Here is a 27,778-nt window from a genome sequence, read left to right as displayed (position 1 = left end):
CTCCAGTTCTCCTTCGCACTTCATCATTTCGCACCCGATCCATACGCGTCACTCCACACATACTCCTCAGACATCTCATCTCCATTACATTCAAACTTTTCCTCTCTGCTACACCCATATTCCATGTTTCAGCCCCATATAATGCAGTCAGTACCACAACACCCTCCATACAGCCTCTCTTTACATCCATTCTAAGCGAACGACATTTAAACACTTTTTTCATTCCTCCCAGCACCTTTCCTACTTCATTTATTCTAAACTTCACTTCTGCATCTATTCTTCCATCCACAGCAACATGTGACCCTAGATATTTAAAACAATCTACCTCCTCAAGCAACTCACCATTCAAAACTATATTCATCCCCCTACCATCTATCAACCTCGTACACTTCATCACTTTACTCTTATTCTCATTTACTTTCAATTTCCTCCTTTCACACACCCTTCCAAACTCCTCTACCAACTGTCTCAATCTCTCCTCTGAATCAGTCACCAGTGCAGTATCATCTGCAAACAGCAGCTGCTTCAGATTCCACTCTCCTCCATCAACATTTACCAGACTCAGACCACCTAAAACTCTTGCATTCACCTCCCTTACAACACCATCCATGTAAATATTAAACAACCAAGGCGACATCACACATCCCTGTCGCAGCCCCACTCTCACGGGAAACCAATCACTCACAGCATTTCCCACTCTTACACACGCTCTACTATTTACATAAAAACTTTTCACCCCTTTTAGTAACCTACCATCAAGTCCATACAATCTTAAAACAGTCCACAAAGGAAAATAGGGGAACATAAATAAGGTATACAAAATAGATAAAGAGATAGATTGATAGTCAGACAGATAGACAGGAATAGACTCAAACAAACAGACAGACAGACAGATACGGACAGCTGGGGAGGGAGGTGGTGGCTGAGTGGACAGAGCAGTGGAACGGGGACTACAGCTGATGGTCGCGGGTTCGATTCTCAGGTGTTGCCAACGGTTCATTAATAAGGCTTTCACTAATCCTCCACCTGGCCCCACCTCACGCCATAAACACATCCCCGCCCACACCAGCACACCAGCCACCAGTGCAAGCCTAACACCAATTAAATACCTCTACAGGGACGGTGGGTACTGGTGCTGAAGTGGTGATATACGAGGGTGTTTGGGGTGCTAGTGTGTGGTAGGTTAGATCCTGGGCCTTGGAGGGGGTTATTTTTGTCATAATAGAGAGAAAGAAATGTAATTATGAAGTAGAAGGCATTACTACACTTAAAACACACACACACACACACACACACACACACACACACACACACACACACACACACACACACACAATCATACAAATAGGCTACAGACAAATCCACACCCACATACAAACAAACATACAAACACAGACAAATCCACACACACACACACACACACACACACACACACACACACACACACAGCCACTAGACTAGACACCGGCAATGACGTGTGGAAATCGACAAAATTATATTGAATAGAGTGACTTTTTTGTACATTTTCTTTAACTATTCTTATTTACTTCCTTCAGTTCTGCAGTTCACACAAATTCCCTCACTTGCCTGCGTTCTTATTAGCTTGGGTGGGTTTCTAGATCCTCTCTCTCTATATATGGAACGTTTTTATTGTATGGTGGAACGTTTGTATTGTTTTGTATGAGGGAACGTTTATATTGTCTTGGTGGAACGTTTTGTCTTGTATGGTGGAACGTTTTTATGGTCTTGATGGAACGTTTTTAATGTCTTCTATGATGGAACGTTTATTGTCTTATATAGTGGAACGTTTCTATAGTCTTGTATGGTGGAACGTTTTTATTGTCTTAAGAGAGAGAGAGACTGAGACTCTGTGTGTGTGTGTGTGTGTGTGTGTGTGTGTGTGTGTGTGTGTGTGTGTGTGTGTGTGTGTGTGTGTGTGTGTGTGTGTGTGTGTGTGTCAATAAGCCTTCCAAGTATCAGTACGGATCAGAATGTGGGTTAGTGGAGGGCGAAGGCGAGGTAGACCGAGATCATCATGACACAAAGAATTTTAATCAAATCTCAATGATATACGCAGCATCCATCATTGTTGTTGTGACCGTGAGTGGTGGGTGTGGTAGGGAGGTGAGGCAGAGTGGCTGTGTGGTAGGGAAAAGTGGTCGAGAGGATGTGTGATTGGGAGGTGTAATAGAGAGAGGATGTGTGGTAGGAAGGTGTGGTAGGGAGAGGATGTGTGGTAGGAAGGTGTGGTAGAGTGGTCGTGTGGTAGAAAAGTGTGGTAGAGTGGTTGTGTGGTAGGGAAGTGTGGCAGAGAGGATGTGTGGTAGGAAGGTGTGGTAGAGAAAGGATGTGTGGTTGGGAGGGGTGGCAGAGAGATGTGTGGTAGGGAGGGGTGGTAGAGAGGATGTGTGGTAGGGAGGTGTGGTAGAGTGATCGTGTGGTAGAAAAGTGTGGTAGAGTGGCTGTGCGGTTGCAAAGTGTGGTAGAGAGGAAGTGTGGTAGGTAATACAGGTGAGTATTAGTTCTGAAGTGCGGTAGATGTGGTAGAAAGTGTGGCAGATGCAGTAAAAGTGTGGTAGAAAGGATACTGTGGTGGTGTGAAAGATGTGACAATTGTTGTATAGTTAGGTTAATGTTGTAGGGAGGATGTGGTAGAAAGTGTGGTAAATGTGGTAGACCTGATTTATGCACTGCAGAAGGTGTGGCAAGAAGTGTGGCGAATGTGGTAAATCTGATTAATGTGGTAGTGAGTGAGTGCTAAATGTGGTAGAGGGTGTAGTATACCGGTATTTCATTACGGTGGTAGAGAAGATGTGGTCAAAAGAATGAGAGGATGTGGTAAAATGTGTGGTAAATGTGGTAGGTCTGATACTCAAGATGATGTGGTGGAAAGAATGTGGTAAATGTGGTAGATATAATGTAGAAAGAATGTGGTAAATGTGGTAGATATAATAAATGTGGTAGAAAGAATGTGGTAAATGTGGTAGATATAATTAATGTGGTAGAAAGACTGTGGTAAATGTGGTAGATATAATGTGATAGAATGTGGTAAATGTGGTAGGTAAATTAATGTGGTAGAAAGAATGTGGTAAATGTGGGTAAATGTGATTCATGTAAGCGAGATATGGCAGAAGGTATGTGGTAAATGTTGCAGATATAATGACTGTGGTAGAAAGGATGTGGCTAATGTGGTAAATATAATAATGGAAGGGGTGACTATAGCAGAGTGGAAGCCTTGACTTTTATAAACATACGTGAGTCTCAGTTCTGGCATCCACATTCCTCCACTCTCACACCCACAGCCACAAAAACCCTCCACCTTAATTGTCAGGGTGGAGACGAGGTGGAGGGGAGGGCGTGAGAGGGGAGGGGAGCGAGGGAGAGACGAGGGAAAGGGTGGGGGAAGGCAGAGGAAATAAGAAGAGAGGTAATAGGGAGAAAGGGGGGAAGGAGAGGAAAGGACTGGGAGAAGGTGGAGGGTGGAAATAAGAAGAGAGGGAAGAGGGAGACATGGGGGAAGGAGAGGAAAGGAAGGGAAGATTGGAAGGGGGGGGGTGGACAAGGTCATGGAAGACGGTGGAGGGAGGAAGGAAGTGGAGGGAGAAGAAGAGTGAGAGGGAGAGGAAAGAAGAATATGGAGGCTGAGGTGAGAGGGGAATGTGGAGAGTAAATGAAGGATAAGTGTGGGGAGGAGAATGGGGAAGGTGGAGGGAGAAGAGAAGTGGATGGGAGAGGGAATGGGAATGCAGAAGTGGAGGAAGATGAGAGGAATGTGGATAGAGGATCACAAAGATTGAAGGATGTGGAGCGGAGGAGAGAATATATGCAAAAAAAAATAAAGTTACTCCTTCATGTACACAACTGATTAACTTTTCAACGCTCTCTCTCAGCCTTTCTTTCTTTCTACTTATTATCGCCGGTTATTTAATTCCCTTTAGAGCACCGTAAGTTATTTATTATTATTATTATTATTATTATTATTATTATTATTACAACTACTACTACTACTACTGCTGCTGCTACTACTACTACTGCTGCTACTACCACCACAACTATTAATATTTTTTTTATTATTATTATTATTATTACTATTATTATTATTATTAATTATTACTACTACTACTACTACCACTACAACTATTAATATTTTTGTTATTATTATTATTATTATTACTATTATTATTATTATTAATTATTACTACTACTACTACTACCACTACAACTATTAATATTTTTGTTATTATTATTATTATTATTATCATTATTATTATTATTATTGAAGGAGCGTTGTTCGTCCTTGTGGGATGTGCAGTACAGCTCTCATGTGTGGGGTGGATCACCATATATTCAACTGCTAAACAGGGTGGAGTCATGGGTTTTACTTCTCTCACTCTCTCTCTCTCTCTCTCTCTCTCTCAATGTTGCACCTAATTCGTATTAAGAATATATGGAGTGGAGGGGAAATTGTTGAGTGCTGTAAAGAGTATGTACGAGGGAGCTAGGGCTACGGTGCGAGTGGATGGTGAGCTGAGTGAGTTCTTTGATCTCAATGTGGGACTGAAACAGGGGTGTGTGATGTCTCCATGGCTGTTTAATATATATATGGATGGGGTTGTAAAGGAGATGCAAGGTAGGGCAGTGGATGTGGGGCTGGCCCTAATGAATGAGGGTGAGATTTGGAAGCTTCCGGTGTTGCTGTTTGCTGATGATACAGTATTGTTGAGTGAAGATGAATGGGAGTTGCAAGGTTTGGTGAATGAATTTGGGACAGTGTGTAGGAGGAGGAAGCTGAAAGTTAATGTAAACAAAAGTAAAGTTATGGTGTTTGAGAGGAATGAAGTCACAGAGTGTGCAGTGAGGTTGGATGGTGAGGATATGGAGAATGTGAGTGCATTCAAGTACTTGGGTAGTGTGATGAGTAAGGATGGAACTTTGGGGGATGAAGTACGTGAAAGGGTACAGCAGGGAAGGAAGGTTGTTGGTACACTGAAAGCAGTGATGAGAAATAGGGAGGTGAGTACGAAGGTAAGAAGTCACTGCATGATAGTATTGTGATCCCTACCCTGACGTATGGAAGCGAGGCATGGACCTTGCAAGAGGGGAACAAGTCAAGAGTCAGAGCAGTGGAAATGAGTTATTTGAGAGGAGGATGTGGATCACATGGAGGGACAGGTTGACGAATGAAGAAGTGAAGGAACGTTGTGGGGTAGATGTGGATGTGGTTGAGAAGATTAGGAGAAATACACTGAGGTGGTTTGGACATGTGGAGAGAATGGAGAATGAAAGACTGACTAAGAGGGTGTATGTAGGTGAGGTGGAGGGAGGGAGAGGGAGGGGTAGACCGAGGATGAGGTGGAGGGATGGAGTTGAGAGGTATATGAGGGAGGGGGGGGTGAGTTGGGGGGAGGTTAGTCAAATGGTGGGTGACAGAGTGACTTGGAGGCGTTTTGTCTGCGGCCACCCTTTGCGGGATTAGGGCGTCGGGCTATAGATAGATAGATAGATTACCATTCTAGCCAGTGTTCCTCTTAACTATCTCCCTGCATCCCTCTCCCATCATGTCAGGCACGCAGCACCTGTCTTCCTACACACTCTCACCTCTTTCCTATCCAGCACTCCAATGTAAGATATATCTGGTACTCTTAGCCCTTCATACAGCTGCTCCACTCTTAAACTGTCTTCCTCGCTGTCTTTCCCCCTCTCTACGACCTCCAGTCTTAATATAGGGTAGTCCATATGTAACGCTCTACTTGCACCTTCCTGGAATCCTTTATTCATATCACGTCTCAGTCACTATCAATATCTACCCTGCTTCATTTATTCATTTCCCACTAAAGATGCCACACCCACGCCCACGCCAGCCGACTGAGCCGTCCTCGAAACGCATAAGACACTGCCATGTGGGTTTTTTAGTGGAGCACTCTTATCAGCCACCCTGTATATATATACAGTATATGAACTTTTTTTTTTTTTTTTTTTTTTAATGGGAGATGGGAGAAACTCGGCAAGCTCTACACACATATATATGTTTTTTTTACATACACAGTTGCCAGATTGAAGCAAGTATGGACAACTTCACTAGAAAAAAAAAGGGGGGGGAGGGAAAGGTGGTGCAGCGTAGGGTAAGGAAGAGCAGAGCAGGGCAGGGTGAAGTAGAGTAGGGGAGGGGAAGGGGAGGGAAAGGTAGGGTAGGGGTAGACGTAGGGAGTAGTCAAGGTGAAGGAAGGAGTGGGTCAAGGTAACAGAGGGGGGAATGGAGGGGAGGGGCGAGACTGAGAGAGGAGAGGGGAGGGGAGGGGAAAAAAAAAAGTGAGAGGGCAGGGGAGAGGTGGAGAAATGAGGAGGGAGGAGGCAAGGAAAGGAAGAAAAAACGGGTGATCATAAAAGGGTGAGGAAATGAGGGAAACAGCCTATAGAGAAGGGGGAGGGGTGGGGAGGGATGGAGGGGGAGAGGGGAGGGGAGGGATGGAGGGGGAAAGGGAGAGGGGAGAGAGGGCAATATAAAAATGAAATGGGAGGGATGAATGGAAAAAGAGGACTGGGCGAGAGATGACATGGTAGATAGGGATTAGAGGGGGAGATTAGAGGAAGGGAGAATAAAAGAAGGGGAGAAGGGACGGGGAGGGGAAATAAACAGAGGAAGGGAGGACAGAAGGGGAGTGGATGATAATACAGGTGGGGGAGAAGGGAAGGGGAGAATAAAGGAGGGGGAGAAGGGGAGGGGAGGGAAAATAAATAGCGGATGGGAGGAGAGAAGGGAAGCAGAAGGAAATGCAAATGGGGAGAAAGGAAGGGGAAGGGGAGGGGGTGGGTAGATGGGGAGATGAGGGGGAATGGGAGGTAGGTTGGGCTGTGGGAAAAAAAAAAACAGGTAAGTGAGATAAAGAAATAGACAGGTGCAAGGGTGGCAACTTTGGCAGGTGGGTAGGCAGGAGGGGTAGGCAGGGAGAGAGGAGAAACAGGAAGGGGGGTGGCAGGAGGGTTGATAGGTAGATAGATAGGATGATATGCAGATAGGTAGGTTGGTACTATAAGTTGGAGGGAGAGTAGTAGGTAGGTAGGTAGGTCGGTAGGTAGGTAGGTAGGTTAGAGGGACATGGGAGTCAAACCTTAACACTATTTTATTTAGCTTAAGGGACCTCTCCTCGTGTTGGCACATAGAGGTAGGCAGGAAAGAAGACAGGTAGTTGGAGGAAAGGTGGGGCAGGCAGAAGTGTTGGCTGTGAGAATTGGTAAAGGAGGGTAGGGATTTAGGCAGAGAGGTAGGCAGGTAAGAAGACTGGTGGTTAGATGAGAGGTAGCTATAGTAGGCAGAAGTGTTGGCAGTAAGAGATGATAAACGTTACGAGCTTAGGCAGAGTAGGCAGAAACGTAGGAAGAAAGGCAGGCAGGAAGGCAGGAAGTAAGATGAGAGGTTGGGTTGGCAAGAGTGTTAGTTGTATGAGTAGGTAGTAAGTACAGGGGGTTAAGGCAGAAAGATACACAAAGAGACAGACGAACAGATGTAGGCAGGAAGGGTGGTAGGCAGTGAAGGTAGGCAGGCGTGAGGGAGTAGGCAGGGAGGTTAGGTAGAAAAGGTAGGCAGCTAGGACGGTAGGCAGAGAGGTTAAGGCAGAAAGGCACACAGAAAGCCTCAGAGATGTAGACAGGCATCCAGGAAGGGGTAGGCACGGGAGGTAAGCAGGCAGGGGAGGGGTAGGAAGGCAGGGGGTTAGGCAGGAGGGGTGGGGCAGACTTCTACTGACCCACATACCAGCTCTCACCGTCGCCCGGGGGAGGGGGGAGGGGCACGGGGGAGGAGGAGGAGGAGGGGAGAGAATATTTGAGGAAAGGGCGAGAGAAAGGGTAAGACAGAGATTACACAGACGGAGAGAGACAGGGAGGAGCGGTGATCCAGACAGAGGAGAGAAAGAGACAGAGATGGTGAGGAAACGGAGGAAGGTAAGAGCGTGTGAAAGCAAGAGGGATGAGAGAAAAACAGAAGAAGAGGGAGAGAACAGGAGAGAGTGAGAAGGGAAGGTGGGGAGGAAGGGAAAAAGGGAGGAACAGAAAGGGGAAAGAAAGGGAGAATGGAAGAAGGGAAGAGAGAAAGAGTGGGGTGTAGGAACGGAGAGGTGAGAGAGAAAAGCAGGGGAAATGCCTCCAGAGAATACAGGAGGAAAGAATAAAAAGAGGGGAAATACCTGGAGGAAGAGAGTGGGAGAGAGGGAGGGAAAATGCCTGGGAGAGAGAATAAGGGAGGGCTTTTGGAAGGAAGGGAATGGAGGGAGAGAAATCAGAGGGGAGAGGGAAGGGAAATAACTAGGATGAGAATGGGGTGAGAGAGGCCTTGGGGAGGAAAGGGAAGGAGGTGGAAAAGGTAGGGATGAGGGTCTAAGGAGGAAGAGGAAATATCAGTAGAGGAAAATATGAGGAAAGGAAAGGAGGAGAAGTACACAGAGAGAGAGGGAGAGAAAAATAATCTGAAGAAGGGATGAAGGGAGGGATGGCAGAGTGAGGCTGGAGAGAAAGATGGTAGAGGGAGGGAGGGAAAGAAGTTGGCGAGGATGTGGAGGTACCGTAAGATCTTTGAGAGGATAAGGAGGAGGAGGAATATAAGTTCAGGGAGGGAAAGAAGGGAGGAAAGGAGGGGGAGGGCTTGGAAGAGATAAGGAAAGGAGGGAGGCGAAAAGGGAGGAAGGGAGAAGGCTTGAGGTGTTAAGGGAGGTGACTTGGGGGTAAGCAAGGGGGTGACGGTTCGAAGAGAAAGGGAGGAACGGAGGGTGAGAGAGGGAGACTATGTAGAATGAGAGACAGCCAGAGGGAGACTAAAAGAGAGAGAGAGATACAAGGGTACCGGGCCGTGGCCATGGTACGGTATTTTAACAAGTTACCATCATCACTATGGCGGGGAGGTAATGCTTCATCCCCTGGTATTTATCTATCTCTGCGTTAATCTATCTGCCTCCCTAGATGCCTGTCTGTCTGTCTGTGTCTGTTTCTACCTCTGCGTTCATCTATCTGCCTCCCTATATGAATGTCTGTCAGTCAGTGTGTCAGTCCGTCTATCTCTGCGTTGATCTGCCTCCCTAGATGCCTGTCTGTCAGTCTGCTGTATGTGTTTGTCTGTCTATCTGCGGTGTTGTCTGCGTGTTTCTCACCCTGTCTGTGTGTTTTGCCCTCTCCCTCCTCCTCTTTCTCCTTTTCTATCACTGTGTGTGTGTGTGTGTGTGTGTGTGTGTGTGTGTGTATATATATATATATATATATATATATATATATATATATATATATATATATATATATATATATATATATATATATTTACACACGCAGTATATATAAAACTGGATTACACAAACCGTACTTGGAGAACCACTATGCAAATCTGTAAAGCTATGGCTATTGACCCAAGGCTGAAGTAATTACATTTTGGTGAAAGTAGCTGTGTCACCAAACAAGGACACACGCGTACTTTCAATAAATTAACAAGTACCTATTGTTCGGGGTGACGGGGGTATGCACTCAACTCATTGTATTAGCAGCGTAATCTGATAAGGGAAAACTATTTACATGCTAGGAGTTCTTTATAGTCTACCGTGGCTATCATTAATCCCTTCACTTCGATGATGCACTTTTTATATTTCATTCTTGCTGCCGCTAAACGATTCTATTTATCTCTAAAAGACTGTGAACTGGCGAGGTTAGATATCCCAAGGCTTTTTCAATCTCTTCACTACGAGAGGCTTTCCTACTCTGAATATATATAAACGCCTGGTGGTGGCAAGTGTACAACAACAAACGTCATCTCAGTGGAGGAATTTGCTGCTGCTTCACTGACATCTTTTATTTTCCATTCCTGCTGCCACTTAGCGATTTTATACATTAGATTTTTTAAACGAGAGAGAGAGAGAGAGAGAGAGACAGACAGAGACAGACAGACAGACAGACAGACACAGAGGACCACACCCAGTTAGGTGCAGTTCACTACACCTCACATAACTATACGCTGGCCTTCCATTCCTTAGGTACCATTCCTTTGTCGCCTACGTGGAGAAGGAGGAGGAGGAGGAGGAGGAGAAAAGAAGTGGGGGAGGAGAACAGAGATGGGAAAAATGAGAAGAAGAAGGAATAGGGAAAAGAAGAAGAAGAGAGGCATGATTAAGAGGAGGGGGAGGAGAAGGAGAAGAATAAAATGTAGTAGTGGGGAAGGAGAGCAGTGATGGGAAAAAAAAAAAATGAGAAAGGAATAGGGTTTAGAGGAGGCTGAAAAACAAGACTGTCACTGCTTGTCGTCTGTGTAGGGGAGGAGGAAGAGGTGGAGGAGAGGTGGAGGAAGAAGAAGATAACAATGACAAGCAAATGTGGACGTCAATTAAGCAGACGGCTTACTTCAGGGCTACCAAATAAAAAACAAACAAGTATACACATTATTATACATGTACAGGAAATCACACACACACACACACACACACACACACACACACATTCCCGTCGCTACAATCAGCCTAGACACCCGCTACACAAGAAACATAACAAAAACGCAGCTCCATTAAAGCAAAAGACGAGGAGGTGAAGGTAAGCAAGATCAAGCTGAGTAACAAGACCAAACAAACACCTGTTGCATATGCCCAGCCACAAAATACATAGCCGGTACACATACAGTATTATTGCCCATGAAAATATCGCTACGCCTTACAGTTGAGCTATTACGATACCTTATGAGGGTAATTTGATGCAGTTTAGGGCACAATCATCTTTCATAGTGAGGGTGTTAGGCCTCTACTACTGTGAAATTGTAAAATATTTTGGAAGGAACGCCAGTATATTATAAATTTTGGACGTCTAGTACCTTTTTAGTTCGACTTCTCTCTCTCTCTCTGTTATACTGTACAATTATATAAACACCAATACTGTTCCAATTACAAACGTCTGCTACTGTACCTCGTTAGTTCAATAACCCCCCCCTCTCTCTCTCTCTCTCACACACACACACACACACACACACACACACACACACACACACACACACACACACACACAGTTTCTGCATTCCGCCAGCTGTAATTTTTTTTTTTCAGACGGAACTAGGGAAAAAAAGAGTTGTTTCTTTGACTGTACCAATACCACACGTCTGGTTCTACGCAAATGCCAAGATCAAGGCCTACGCTTCCACACCTGACAAGAAATGTAATGACTGTAATACTGGTAGGGTCCGCACAAGTTCCTTCAGATTACAGACGGCATTACAATCTCATCACCATCACCATTTTGTTCCTGGTGTGCAGAATTACGGAAAAGGAAGCTACACAAAATGAACCACTACTACTACTACTATTACTATTACTACTATTACTACTACTACTATCATCACCATCATCTTTATTCTCAACATACTCTTAAATTCTTGCCGTATAATTTGAGTTTACATACCGGTATAGGATACATATATCTTTATTTATATTTAGTCTGTATATTAATTACGCAGTTTTAATCATTATTATGCAATTTTAGGATGAGAGGGGGGTGTGAGCTTGGAGCAGGGCAATGAAATGGCGGGGGACAGGGCGACATGGAGGCGATTTGCTTGTGGCCATTCCTTACTGGATTGGGGCGTCTGGCAATAGAAAGACAGATAGAGAGATAGAGAGACAGACAGACAGATAGATAGATAGATAGACAGACAGACAGATAGAATTTTAGGACAAGTAAGAGTAGAGATAGTCTAGGCTAGTAATGTGGTTAGAGCAGCTTAGTCCATCTGCCTCCACAAGTAGGTTAATGTGGCGGTATTTCACACTTCGCCTAAGTCTTCTTGCTTTCACTCTTTCTCACCACCAAGCTTTTCCTTCCCCACCTACACGGGAAAGCTATCACGCTCTCTCTCCTTTCTCTCTCTCTGTGTATCTATCATCTATCTATCTACCTATCAGGCTTTGCAATTAACCAGTTAACTTCCGGCACGACAGTAATCTACCAGTCTTTCTCTCTCTCTCTCTCTCTCTCTCTCTCTCCTTTCTCTCTCTCTCTCTGTATATCTATCATCTCTCTGTCTATCAGGTTTTGCAATTAACCAGTTAACTTCCGGCATGACAGTAATCTACCACAGTCTTTTTTTTTTTTCTTTACTGCTCTCTCTCTCTCTCTCTCTCTCTCTTTATCAGTGTGTGTGTGTGTGTGTGTGTGTGTGTGTGTGTGTGTGTGTGTGTGTGTGTGTGTGTGTGTGTGTGTGTGTGCTTCCCGTTGATAATTTTATCAACTTTAATACAGGCATCGCAGACACGAAGGTTTGAACAGTGAACAACAACATAAATATCAGTTAAGAAGGTCTTGCATACAGAATAACAACAGAAATATCACACGTATGAAGATCTGAAGAGCAAATAACACACATATCGCAGGTATGAAAGTTTTAGCGCAAAATGACACTACAGCTATTGCAGGCACAGTTTTTTAATACAACAACAGAAATATAGGTAAAAACGTTTGAAAAGAGACCAAGAGAAATATGGCAGATAAAATGGTGTGATGAGGTGCAGCAAACGTTTACGGAGGGTGTGATGGAGTCTGCTGGGGTAAGTGGATGAGCCGACGGAAATATGGCAGGTAAAATGGTGGGATGAGGTGTAGCAAACGTTTATAGATGGCGCGATGGAGTCTGCTAAGGTAAGTGCATAAGCCAGCAGAAATATGGCAGGTAAGAAGGTGTGATGAGATGTAGCATACGTTTACAGAGGGCGCGATGGAGTCTGCCAACAGAAATATAGCAGGTAAAATTGTGTGACGAGATGTAGCAAACGTTTATGGAGGGCGCGATGGAGTCTGCCAGGGTAAGTGCATAAGAAACCTCCCCCGTGTGGGCAGAACAGGTCAGGCTTCCGTTACTCCCTGGGCGTACCCTACCCTACTGGCACACTCTCCTCCTTCCTTTCATACCTACCTACGTGCTCTGAATACCCCTGACAAAAGATCTAGACTATAACAACAACATTTTTAATATAATTCTACAGACGCGTTAGTTATGCCTATATCAAGATGGACACATGTTTCCATAAGTTTATCTCCCCAGTTAATTTCGTCTTTAATTTCCTTACATGGGCCTAAACAGACATTTATAGGCCTAAACACAAAACATCCAAATTTCTACTATATGTAAATGGAATGTCAGTGTATCAGTATTATAAACTAATATATGGTAAATAAAAATACGAGTATCACTTCACGGGCCAGGCTATCGTGAATTTAATTACTGTACGCGGGACTATAATTCATCCCAATATTTTACGGGTTGTTCAATATTTCCAGGCCCACCCTCTCAAACTTAGGATCAGCCGCCTAGTAACCACAACTCATGCTAGATAAATACACATGGAAACTTTCTGCAGTCTTAGTTCTATCTGGGAAAAAAAATGCTTGGTTATGACACGGGACTGCATCATGTTAGTCAATCTCACTCCTATTTCATAACCAAACAAATTACCATATCTGTCAATGTGCAAACAGAAACAGTCTTCACACACACACACGCACACACACACACACACACACACACACACACACGCAAAGTAATTATTCTACCCAGTTCATTTCGTAACTCCCAGGGCAAATAACGCCCTGAGGCAGTGTTATCATGAGCTTAGAGGGGCCACTGACTGATGATGATGATGATGATGATGATGATGATGATGGTGGTGGTGGTGGTGGTGGTAGTGGTGGTGGCGCTGGTTCTGTTTTCTTGTTTTTTTTTTAATGCAAGGAAGAAGGAACCAAAGGCCGGACTTGTTTGTAATTCCTAGCACCCCTTCCTTACTGGTAGTGACGTATTTTGCGTAACTACAACTTCGTATTCTCCTCTATGGTATCTTTTTTATGAGCAACTTCGGTATGTTTTACACAGGTTGCTTCCTCCATAATCAACATATCTTACGGTACTTCAAGAAATAATGAATAATACTGAGCCTGACAGTATCTACCGTATATTCTAACGCCAAACTGAAGTCTCCTACGATGAATAAAACTGCGGATAGTGAGAATATACACATCATACTGAAATGGTTAACAAACTCGTTGGCCTGCACACATCCGTCCATCAATCTACCGGTACCAATGTTCCCTGACGCTGCATCCTGTCTCTTTCACAAACGGCCCATCGCTCCCATAGGCTAAGTACAATACATTACAATATTAACCCCTTCAAGGCCAAGGCAACTCTCGCATTCTATAAGCTACAGCCAGACGATTTGATGCAACTCACTCAAAAGTTTCGAAGGCAATCAATAAGTAACAAAATAAACAGCTATATGGAAGAAATGTATCCCTTGCTGACTGAATTAAAGTGTCTAACGATTAAAAACTTGATATACAGTATGAAAAAAAATAATACCGTGATAAACAGTATGAAAAAAAAAAAATGCTTACTCTAACCTTGTATTTAATTGGCTTCCATTATTAACCGACAGTCATTAGTAATAAAAAATAATGTCATCAGGAAGATCATTAGCCTCATTAGAGCTTTCTTTCAATGCGTAGGCACCAAATAAGTAATGCTGTAAAATCCATCAGTAAAAGATACACCGTAATGATTGCCTGTACTTGTTTCGGTTATAAGCACGATAATAAAGAATACAACGAAAATGAATTGCATCCATTCAAAACACACACACACACACACAAAGTAATACCGGTACTGTAAAAATAATCGGTAAATACTCGTATATATAACGTAAGTACCCAGTCTGTACTGTACTTGGTTTGTTATAGCACAATAATAAACAATGCAAATGAACTACAACCCTTCAAAACACCAAAAAATAAACGATACTCTAAAACCCATCAGTAAAATATATACCGTAACGACCCATTTTGTACTTAGCTTGTTATAGCATAGAAATAAACAAAAAATATAACGAAAATAAATTACAGTCATTCAAAAACTAAAAAATGAAATTAAAAAGTTCAGTAATTGGGACAGGTGTTGAAACCAAGACATAACACTACCTACAACCAAATTTACGCCAGAACCTTATTCTCAACTATATACAGCAATTAGTTTCCTTCAGCGGGCAGCAAATAACGGTTACGATAAACTATTTAAAAAAAAAAAAAAAAAGCGTATATACCCCTACAGCTTAAAAACTTTCTAGCCAAATACCGGTAACTTTCAAATATCGAAGTAACACAGCTACTGCAATATTTTTTTTTAAACAAATGAACAGAGGAAGAAAAAAATCCATACACCAGATTACAGGTGTCCTCCATTCATAAAAAAATCTGCATCGTACGTTAAGAATGTTTACCTACAGCCAGACTCCAAACTCAGGTACGGGGTGGCCATTTGAGTTATAGTTGTTTTACGGGGAGGGGCACTGACACTCCGCCAACCCACTTGATAACATGTATGAAACACGTATGAGTTAGTTATATGGTTACTACCCAGCGTTGTAAATGGTTTCCTGGCTTGTAAGAAACCATTCGAGCTGTCACTCAGTGTAAAGCCACCCCACAAGGAAAGAACAGTAATAAAAAGTGGCAGGAAAGATGGGAGAAATAGGAAAAGGGGAGGGCAGAAAGGGAAAAGGCGGAGGAAGAAGTCGGCAGCACTACATCAAGTGAGTGGATGACGGTCGCCACTACCTACCACACAGGTAGGTAAAAAGACAAATTAAAAAGCATCAATAACAGTAAATTAGCAACACAAATACATAAATAAATCAGTAATAAAGAAAATGTCAGCCTAAAACCAATCCCTCGATGCAATAATCCTTCTCCATTAACACCAACAAATACCAAACAACTTACTCATTTGTACGATTCAATCACAAGATTTTTAAATTCTGTCAGGAGGTCCCGGATGAAAATTGCGACACGATTAACACATAAATTTTCCGCTTCTCATCCTGTCATGGCGGTTGGTGAGTTTTTATTATTTCTGTAGTTTTACACACACACACACACACACAAAGTACCGGTACATACACAACCGTTTTACATTTAAAGTTGTAAGGTTATAGTTTTACACACACACACACACACACACACGTTTTGCATTTAAATTTACAAGGTTATGGTTTTACACACACACACACACACACACACACACACAAAGTACCGCTACAGACACAACCGTTTTACATTTAAATATACAAGGTTATAGTTTCACACACACACACACACATCTATCCATTCACCTACCTCCATCCATACTCCATTTGATGTTACATGCACACAGTCAACCGTCATATCTATCCACAAATACGGTATCTTTCTATAAATAGCTGGATAAATGTAGGTTATAGTCTGTTTTAAAATATATTACATCTTAATATACTGCATATTGTTGGTCAATATATATCGCTCTAATCCATAAGAATCTTTTAAATATTCAAATCCATGAGACTTTTTAAATATTCAAATCCATCTTTTTAAAGTCAAATGCATGAGTATCTTTTAAACAGTCAAATCCACGAGAATCTTTTTAAACGTTCAAATCCATGAGAATCTTTTTAAATATTCAAATCCATGAGAATCTTTTTAAATATCCAAATCCATGAGAATCTTTTTAAATATTCAAATCCATGAGAATCTTTTTAAATATTCAAATCCATGAGAACCTTTTTAAATATTCAAATTCATGAGAACATTTTTAAATATTCAAACCCATGAGAATCTTTACATTCAAATCCATGAGAATCTTTTCAAATAATCAAATCCACGAATCTTTTTAAATATTCAAATCCATGAGAATCCTTTTAAATATTCTAACGATATTCTTATGATTCTACTGAGCTACAGGAAAATCTATTGGTATGAATGGGATATATATATAGCTATCTACGGTATCTATACAGCTATATACGGTACCTATCTACATCTATCAATCTATCTATCCATTTATATAACTACGAATTTATCAATCTATATACAACTATCAATCTACCCATCTAGCCTATATGATTTCACCACTATCTAACATCTATATATACAACTGTCAATCTATCTATCCAACTTCGGTATATATATATATATATATATATATATATATATATATATATATATATATATATATATATATATATATATATATATATACACCCGGTATATATAAACTATCAATCTATCTATCCATCCAATCTATACATACCGGTAACAATCCATCTATGACTATCAATGTCTATCCATCTATATTTAAAGCCATCTATCTACTCATCTAATAGACCGGTAAATATAAATCTAAAACTATGAATCTATCCATCTAACTAATCAATCTATATTTAACTATCAATCTCCATCTACGTAGCCTATAAATACCTTTCCATCTGTAACAACCTCCATCCAACTATAGATAACTAGCAATACCTCCATCTCTATATATATCAATCTATCTATCCATCAACGGCTACCTATCAATTCACCCAGCTCCACCAAGTTCCTTTTGACTGACGGACGAGGCCATAATTATGTGATAATGGGAAATTTCTCACTCACACTGACTCACACACACACACAGGGTCGCTCATCCACACACACTGGAATATTTCACACACAAGCGGTGGCTGAATCGGTAGAAAGGTGGCCTACTGTTCTAATGGGCCCAGGTTCGAATCCCCGCTAGGGCAGGGACCAATTTAAGGATTATAATTTCATAAAGCAGACTTTACTGATCAACTCTGGAACTGTCTCCCTCTGTCTGTATTTCCTGCAGTGTGTCCAGGCATCTCGAAATGAACGGATCTTGAATTTGGCTCTCTCTTGTATTCTGTTTTTCTTTTGGAAGGAACAATTATTGCGGGCTCGTGGCCTTTGGTTCCTTCTTTTTCGCATAAAAAAAAAAATGAAGGCCAGCCGACATATAAAAATACCCCCGCTAATACCAATCCACCAGTCCTACGTGAGACGGCTCTAGCATGTATTCAATATGGACGGTGGGTGTTAGCGCCGAAGTGGTGACATGTGGTAGTGTATGGTATGTACGAGGACAACTGGGTCTTGGGAGCAGGCTGTGAGACCTATGCCCAAAGTCGGACACAAAAAATGCATACATATACATACACAAACGTACACCGTTATAAATACAGTAACACGGACATACCTGCCGCCTACATACACCTGCACCAAGGATTACTAATACATGCACATACACGCAGATATTTACATACACACGCGCACACATACATGCAGTCGCTTAACCACATGCATACAGGGTCATTCACACACGCACACACACGTACGCAAAAGAGCATTCTGACAAAAGCACACACACACACACACACACACACACACACACACACACACACACACACACGTACGCCTACCTGAACATTATTAGATACACTACATTCCTCCCCACCCCTTCCCTCCCCCCTTACCTACCTACCTACATTTCTCTCTCTCTCTCTCTCTCTCTCTCTCTCTCTCTCTCTCTCTCTCTCTCTCTCTCTCTCTCTCTCATCCCAGACCTTATCTATCTCTTTTCTCTTTTAACTATTTCCTCTTTTGTCTTCCTGTCATTTCAACATCATTTCCTCTCACTCTCTGCTTACATCATTCCTTCTTCATAATATATCCTTTGTTCTCTCTCTCTCTCTCTCTCTCTTCTTGTCCATCCCCAACGTTTAAAAAATTTTGCGCACGAGGTAATGGATTTTTTTACAGGTTTGTGTGTGTTAGTTTGTGTATTTGTGTATGTATATGTGTGCATTCACGTGTATGTGTTTGTAAAAGTGTATGGTCTAAAATTCTCTGTGTAGGTAGATAGGGGCGTGTTCCGAAGTTGTGTGTACCCAGATCCATGTGTACTCCGGTGGATGTAGGTGTAGACATGCATGTAGGTGTGGCCCAGGTGTGTGTAAAGGTATGGGGTGTAGAGGTAGGTGTGTGTGCAGGTGTAGCCAAAACAGCTGTCGTGTTGGCAGTGGCTGGTGACCCCTGGCAACCCCCCCACACTGAGCTGGCTTCTTAGACACGGTTGAAATCTCTTATCAAGACTATATCGTATTCTTATCATTTTCTCAATCATAACAAACCTCAAATTCTTAACCAGCAACTTATTCTAGCTTCTAAAACCATTTCCCTTTGACTCAGACTTTATTAAGATGAAGAGGAAGCTGCCGGATGTCGGTATAAATAATATGTTTACATCGGTTAAGTGAGAAAAAAATGGTTAAAATTATCTTTACCTTTGGCCGGAGAAGCTGTGCGTCGTGAAGGCTTTAGTTAATCCACACTAGCACTACACTAATCTAGCACTTTAATCCCCCTTCGCGTGCACTTAATCCATGTACAGTAAGAGGTAAATCCCCGGAATAAGGAAGAAGAGGAGCGTTACCTCCCTCCCGCCCTCGCATCAACTCCGACTCTGTTCAACTTCAGCCTCAAGACATTCCATCCATGCACAGTTGCCAGTTTCTCCCTAAATTCCTCTTTCCATCGCCCGCACGGGACTCTCGAAGCGATGATTTTTGCATTACTGAATAGAACTACAGATTACATTAATAGATTGTGGCTGTCTTTGCTTTTAAAGTGTGATTTTACCGTTATACGAGGCAAATGTTTGGCTAATCTCGGCTCCGCGGTCATAAGCAGATGAGTTTTGTCACATTGTTCTTCATTTCCTACCATAACATATCGACTAGCGCGATGGATATATGGTTCAAAATATGCTTTATCCATGCACACAGTTTCCCAAAGGCCAGAAGCCTGAAGTAGAGACGGACTGAAAGAAACACGCTGGCCGAAACAGCATTCAGCATCTTCATAGTCACCTCAAGTCGGGCGGGAGTTTGTCAGTGCATTTCGTTCTGTCCCAAATATCGATTCTCAATTTCCGGCTACTAATGAGCTTCTACTCTTTGCTACCTCCTTCTGACCATGAAATAAATTAAAATACCCTGCCTTTGCGTCATTAGGTAGGCTATTAAGCACAAGGAATGTTGATTCAGCAATAAAATTTACGTAATTTTCCCCTCGTTAATGACCAGACTGATCGCTCGAGCTAGCCTCACCGCGGGTCCCCGATTCAACATTCACAAACTTTCCTCAGCCTACACTGTGTACTGGATTATTTAATTACATTTTTACCTTCCTTCATATAACTACCAAACACTTCATAACCAAACTAGAGTAAATATCAAAGTGGAATAATACGAATAACAAAATTACTTCTATTAAAAGTGATCCAGTTATGGCGACTGGCTTATCCAAGAATCTGTTTAGGATTCTTAATAAATACAAACGTCGGGGTCACACACACACACACACACACACACACACACCGACGTCCACACTGAAAGAAAGTTTTGAAACTGGTATGATCACTTTTTTTTACTCCACTCCGAGATGCTATAGACGCATTTTTATTTTTTAAGGCATATACCGGACGATTATAGTCAGTATATCTTTCAAACGGTCAAATTTCCGTAGGAACGTTGTATGATTCCATTTTTAAATCCCTCCCTGATCCTACAGACGCACTTGGGAATTTTACCAAAGCCTAGGCGTTATAACACTTTTTTTTTACACTCTAGCAAACAATAAAAAACTATTTCTATATATGTTTTATAATCGACTTCTTAAAAAACCCTCTATCACACACGTAACTGGATTTATACCGAGTCCTACAGTCTACCAGATTTTTATTTTTTCTCAGCTCAGGGAAAGCATAGGAATGAAACGATCAAAAAGCATCTTAAATTGCTCCTAAACGCACTTACGCATGCTATTCCAGGCTAACACCCATGATTCGTAACCAGATGAGGGAAAGACTGCAAGTTAAACGGTTCTCGCGGTCGCTTTCTCTCTTGTAGTTTATTCCAGCTAATGCCAGACGATTTTATTCAGCTGAGAGGGGGTCATAGAAGCCCTAATGTTAATACTGGAATCATTTATTTCTATAGTTCATTCACCTTAACTTGACCCAAATTCTCGTCCTCCATCTTGCTTATTTCACGTAGTTCAATGGCAGAAAACAGTGCCACGGCTCTGCATCCTTTCCATAGCACTTCGTTATCAGCGCCATATTCTAGTGTTAATCTCTTGCTACACTTGGTATTTAAGACGGAGGGATAATTTTAGGTCAGGGTTAAGTGACATCAGTAATATTTTCGCTGCTATGGTCTCTCTCTCTCTCTCTCTGATAATGCCCTCTATTTCACGTACTTGAACCACAGCTATGTAACTTTAAATTTCCTTATTCCTCTCATTTTTCAGACTGGCTGGAGAGAGAGAGAGAGAGAGAGAGAGAGAGAGAGAGAGAGAGAGAGAGAGAGAGAGAGAGAGAGAAATTTCATGCGTCTCAACCTTACATGGTTGAAATTTGGCTACGAGGGAGATGAAGGGGGGGGGGGATAGTGATGATCGCTTGTCGTCAAATGAGGTAATACTGGGCATGTCCTTCAGTTGGATCCAGTTCTTTAACCTTAACTTGGCGTTCAGTTTCGTCCTTTAAAGCTTGTTTCACATTCCTAAGTGATTGGGTAATACAATACAGCTCTTCATCCTTTCCATGCCACTTCCCTGTGACTAACACGTTATTTTTAAGGGTAAATTTCTTGTTATATCTCAGTATTCAAGATGGATGGTTTGCAATTTTAGGTCGTTAGAGTAACCCCGGTCTGTCTAGCCCGAGCAGACACATCAACCGCAGGCAAGCAAGTCCCTGCAGGGTTGTTCCGTACACTGAATGCAGAAGAGTACGGAGGTTTAGCTCGTGGATGGACGCCTCATTTGCGTCTTTCCACCCAGTTAACAGACGCACCATAGTAGGCTCCACATCACCCCGTTATTTGGTTACCACACAGCGATGTAAATGGCTTCCTGGTTACAGGAAGCCATTAAGTTTGTCACTCAGTCACTTAAAGGCAACAGTACATGGAGTGAGTGAGGACAGTCGTTAGAGTAAAAAGGATTAGCTCATTATATTGTGAAATTATTCGCCGCAAGTCGGAAGGTTCAAGGACTAAATCCGGCTGGGGTGCCATAAAAACTTGCTCTTAATCCTTATAATTTGAATAGTACTGTAAATATTAGCTCCTTCAACCTGACGAGTTTATATATATACTATATATACTCTCTCTCTCTCTCTCTCTCTCTCTCTCTCTCTCTCTCTCTCTCTCTCTCTCTATATATATATATATATATATATATATATCTCTATATATATATATATATATATATATATATACTGCTATCTCCAAATGATTTTGTTCATCTTGGGAAACTTCAGAACTGGTGGAGTTTGATACGGCCTTCAGTAACCCCTTCATCACTACAGATATTTGCGTTAAATACCAGTTCAATCACCTCGTGGTAGCAACAACAAAAAACATATGGGGCTGAAGAAATTAAGGAGTAATATGCTAAATAAGTCACCATGGAGGAGTTGCAAAGGATTTAGACTACGGTAGTATATCAACCATAAAAAGACTGAATCCCTCTCTTTCCTACGGTGGGTTTTGCCGTTTCAATATTCTGACGTTAACTGGAATGAAAAAACTATTACTTCCTTCAGTACGATGACGTATTTTTACTTTGACTTCCTACTTCAAACGATTTTGTGTAAGTTGTAAAGTCTTTTCAAAGTGAAGGGGTTAGATTTAGCCTTCATTAAACCCACCAAAACAAAGGATATTTCCTGTTAAATAATCACCTGATGATAATAATAAAATTTAAAACGTGTCCTCGGCCTGAGAGGTTTATGTCTTGGTCAAATCGTTCACGTATATAATGAAATTCCATAAAATCTAATACGGTGTCACGTGTGTCGAGTCTTTGCAAGTTTAGTCGGTTTAAAATTGGTAACCCCATTCAGCTTAGTTGGTGGCCACGTACTGTCAGACTGGTGAATAAATTTGACTAATCACGAAAGAGTCACTCCTTCATAACTAACGATCATCTAATTTCAAGCAACCACGACATCCATAGTTGGGTGGCAAAGCTGTCAGGTGAAAATTATGGAGCACAGTTGAACATGCCTCCTTTCTGCATATGGATACCTCAGCAGGCCACGCTTACCCTAACCTAGACCCATGTAATTAAACCCTAACTCGGGATTATCGTTTGGGGGCAACATCAGGGCCCGTATTATCACTGATAGACGAATCTCCCTAACACCTGTTCCTTTGCAACTTATTTTCATTATTACGTTACTCTCCTCAGTATGACAAATTATTCTAATATCCCATCTGACTGGCGTGCCTGCAGTTTTGCGCTGTCCTCGTTTTCCTCTATGCGGCTCCTCTCAGTCTAACTAACCAGTGCAAAAAAAAGGTAGCCAACCAGGTGAGTAAACCAGGTGAGTAATATTATCGTACTCTGCAATGATACGTGCACATGGATACTGGCCAAGTGTTAAGCTTCCTTAACCGACGAGAATACAAGCTCATGCCACGTCCGCGGCTGGCAATATAAACACATTTGCAAAATGAAGTAAGAAAATAATTATCCATGAAGGTATTCATGCAGGAACCGCCTATTAAGTAGAAATGTAAAATGCTAACGCAAACCTGTGCGAATCACCTAGAGGATATGTCAGATTCACCAAAATACGAGCATCCCAGCAGTATGAGTGGATCGAACTGAAAACACGTCATATTTAAGTAACTGCACCTACCTGCTTTGATTTACAGTTTCCTGATGGAAGCTAAGGCATTCAACTATCTTGATATCACATATGTGCGATGTATTGATATCCTGTTTGGCATAACTCTGGTAATTACAACCACAGACTTCGAACGTGGGGCACCACAACCATTTTTAAATATTACTGGCGCAACTGACGCATGCGCACTGAGTGCGAACGCGAACCTTCAGCACGAAAGTTGGTTCTTAATAATTCCTTTCATACAAGTTGTGAATGCTGTGTGATATGCAAAATAAATCGCTAAGGGAATGCAGTTTAACCCTTTGATTGCTGTGGGAGAGTATAAATGAAGCCGTCTGACTTCTGGAATAAAAACAAAAAGATTCCTTTGGCACAACTTTCATCTAACTAGTTTTTAACCTATATCCCTTTTTTTTTTTTTTTTTTTTTTTAAATCGTCTGACGTTTGCCGGGAAAAATAAAACTTGTATTTCACATTCAATGGCTTAAAACGGCAGGCTAAATTCGGGAAAGTCCGCGAAACATGACTGGTTACTCAAACTTTCACTCTGACCGCTTGCTACTCTCTCTCTTGCAGACTTTTCTCTAACCCTCTCTCTCTCTCTCTCTCAGCGGTATCTTGCAAACCCTTTGTTTCTCCCTCATCGTTTTCATAATTAAATTTTCTATCACGAGACGTATTAGCAGAATCCTATAACTTTTTGGCCTATCCTAAACCTATAGCCTACAGTATTTCAAGTGCCGTATCTTAAGTATCTGGAGATATCGTAACACCTTTCCTTCGCTATTTATTCTTTACATAACATCTCACTGTCCACTGCAATACTGTTCATGGAATCTTTGTCAGCAATATAGCACTAGGATTACTTACAACTCCAGGCTCATCTGTACGTGAACCCAATGGACTGCAGGATGAAGTTGCCCTCCTCCAGTATCCTTTTGAAGGACAGAGAGAGAAGTGTGGGATATTTGTGGACAGTGGAGCATCTGTACCACCACGGGAAGGCTTCCCTCTCCACCATCATTACAATACTGAGTGTAATATGCCAAATAAATCGCTAATAAAGAGGTGCTACGAATCCTCCTATGCCACTTTGGGTACAATATCGTCCTTACGCAAGTCATAGCAGCAGGAAAGCAACTCTTCAGCATTTATATAAGTCCATGGAAACTGCTCCCCTACTTTTAATAAACAAATATCAGTAGTTGTAGTAGTAGGTGAGGCATAACCTTCATATACTGTATATTGTGTGAATGTACAGTATAAACTGGCGTAGATTTATTCTGATGCCCGAGGGGGATGACTTCTGAGAATAAAGACGTTGTGAGAGATGAAAGGGCCACCGCCAAAACAAGTGACCTATGTACACCTGCTTGTATATAACTTTACTGTGGCTGACAAAAGGCCCAATCAGGAAGCAGGACATGAAAAGCAGCACAATTCATTACTTGCAGTCACGTCTGGAACAATCGCTTCATCACACTGGCATTCATTTAAAAAGATGAGCTTGCTTGCTACATCTGATAAACTGAAATTTTCTTATGTTATATACTCTGTATTGTCAGTTTTCCTGGTTTTTAAATAACTGCACTTTTAATGTAAAACTGTATTTTAAGTGACTGTAGGTTTAACTTTGCATTTCTTCTGGACTGTCTGAACTGTACGGTGGGGGGGGGGATGATTACATAGGGCATCCCCCCAACCTTACTGCTGGGAGGGGGGATATGTCTCCCTATCTTCCCCATGATCTACACCCACAACAGAATAGTATATGCTTGTGAGGTGGAATCAGGATTTCCAAGCTTGAATGGTAAATGAATGGCAGTGTGACCCACTTAATTAGGCAAACTTTTCCTAGTTCTCCTTCTATCATCTATTTCCTTGCTTTCTGAGGCCTACCTCACCCCATCCTTGTGAAAAAGGAATCTGGATGGTGACGACAAGGATAAAATGTAGAATTAATCAGACTGTTGAGGGTACCTAATTTACATTCAGAAGTGCCATCACCTTTTGCGGGATTAGGCTGTCGGGCTATAGATAAATTGACAGAAGTTTCATCTTAACCTAGTTTCCCAAAACTATAAATTAGGTGGACAGGATTCAGATAATGGAGAAACGATAACACAAATGTAAGAAACATCATATTCAGTGCACCTATAGATCGATCATCTTAACTTGGCGGTGGTTTTTGTCATTTTGCAGCTTATACTCACAGTTTAATGTCTTTTGCACCCTATTTTTGTATTTACATAGCAGAATAAGACAATGTTATGGCCCTGCATCCTATCCATGGCACTTTTTCATGACTATCATCATATTCCAGTATCAGTCTACTGTTACAACTCAACATTCAGATTTGTAGTGTAAGATGCAGGCTTATTACTGTATATCTAACAATTACAGGTTTAACAAATAACTAAAAATTTATAAGCTTACTTATGCAGTAAGTGCATTCAAGTACTTGGGCAGTGTGATGATTAAGGATGGAACTTTGGGGGATGAAGTGCGCAAAAAGGTACAGCAGGGAAGGAAGGTTGTTGGTTTCACTGAAAGCAGTGATGAGAAATAGGGAGGTGAGTATGGAAGTTAAGAAGTCACTGCATGATAGTATTGTGATCCGTACCCTGACGTATGGAAGTGAGGCGTGGGCCTTGCAAGAGCGGAACAAGTCAAGAGTGAAAGCAGTGGAAATGAGCTACTTGAGAGGAGCATGTGGAGTGACATGGAGGGACAGGTTGACGAATGAAGAAGTGAAGGAACGTTGTGGGGTGGATGTGGATGTGATTGAGAAGATTAGGAGAAATACACTGAGGTGGTTTGGACATGTGGAGAGAATGGAGAATGAAAGACTGACTAAGACGGTGTATATAGTGAGGTGGAGGGAGGGAGAGGGAGGGGTAGACCGAGGATGAGGTGAAGGGATGGAATTGAGAGGTATATGAGGGAGGGGGGGGTGAGTTGGGGGGGTAGTCAAATAGTGGGTGACAGAGCGACTTGGAGACATTTTGTCTGCAGCCACTCTTCGCGGGATTAGGGCGTCGGGCTATAGATAAACAGACTTACACCGTCAAGCACTTAGTCTTAATACTACAGCTGTTAGCAATTTATCTTGAATACTGCACCTCAGTTTTCTCTTTTATGCTACTTGTCTTTCTAATACTGAGTCCATAAAGAGCATACAAGAAATGCTTAAACACATTACATAAACAAATAAACTGGTAAGGAACAGGTGTCTGGAGCCACCTCAAATGACAGAAATAAACGTCATCATCCTGAAAACCCCAACACTGATGGCCATCACAGAATTACCTCTATGCTACTTCATCATTAAATCATTAAGATCCATCACACAAATGAGTCAGCCTCCTATTTTCTCACTGTTTCAATGAGATACATAGGATTCACACATAAACCTCCTATTTTCTCACCATTTCAAAGGTATGGGTACGATTCACATGTAACCATCTGTTTTCTCAATGTTTCAAGGGGATAGGTAGGATTCACATATAAACCCATTTCTCTCCATTTCAAAGGCATGGGATAAATTCACAAATGAACCTCCTATTTTCTCACTGTTTCAAAGATATAGGTAGAATTAACTTATAAGGCTACATGCAATATTATCAGCAGCAAACAACTAAATGTTCAGAAATATAAGTCATACATTCATTCACTCACCAATCAGGCATGCTTTCAAAATTCTTGGCTTTATCTCACCAGCTATACCATTTACAAGTAGCTTCAACTGTCATTTGCAAGGCACAAACAGGGTAAAAATTTTGTCTCCTATAGTACTATATTCCACTGCATCTACTTCACATTCATTTATCACTGTCCTACCTTACACACTATTCATAAAAGTATCACCTATGAGTGGAGTGACATACCGAGCCTTTCTCAGTTTATTCTTGGTGCTAGTTCTCATTACTTAGTTTCTCAGTTTATGATAATGGCCAGAAGAGGAAAGTGAGATGGAGATGAAATATGAGGGAAACTTTTGTCTCAGACTGTACCTCAATTTAAATCTGTGGAAGAACACTAAAAACAAACTATTATTAACAGTTTCATTCTTGCCTCCTATATACAACACTACAGTACATGACACACACCTTAATATTATACACAGCCATCATCTCTAATAACAATAATATAATACAGTACTAAGCTAGCTATAACATACATCAGTATGTACAATCTTGTTT

Source organism: Coenobita brevimanus, chromosome 112, assembly GCF_032717465.1.
Source record: "Coenobita brevimanus isolate Jiangsu-jjx chromosome 112, ASM3271746v2, whole genome shotgun sequence".
NCBI classification, from domain to species: domain Eukaryota; kingdom Metazoa; phylum Arthropoda; class Malacostraca; order Decapoda; family Coenobitidae; genus Coenobita; species Coenobita brevimanus.
Note: the sequence above shows the minus strand (reverse complement) of the source record.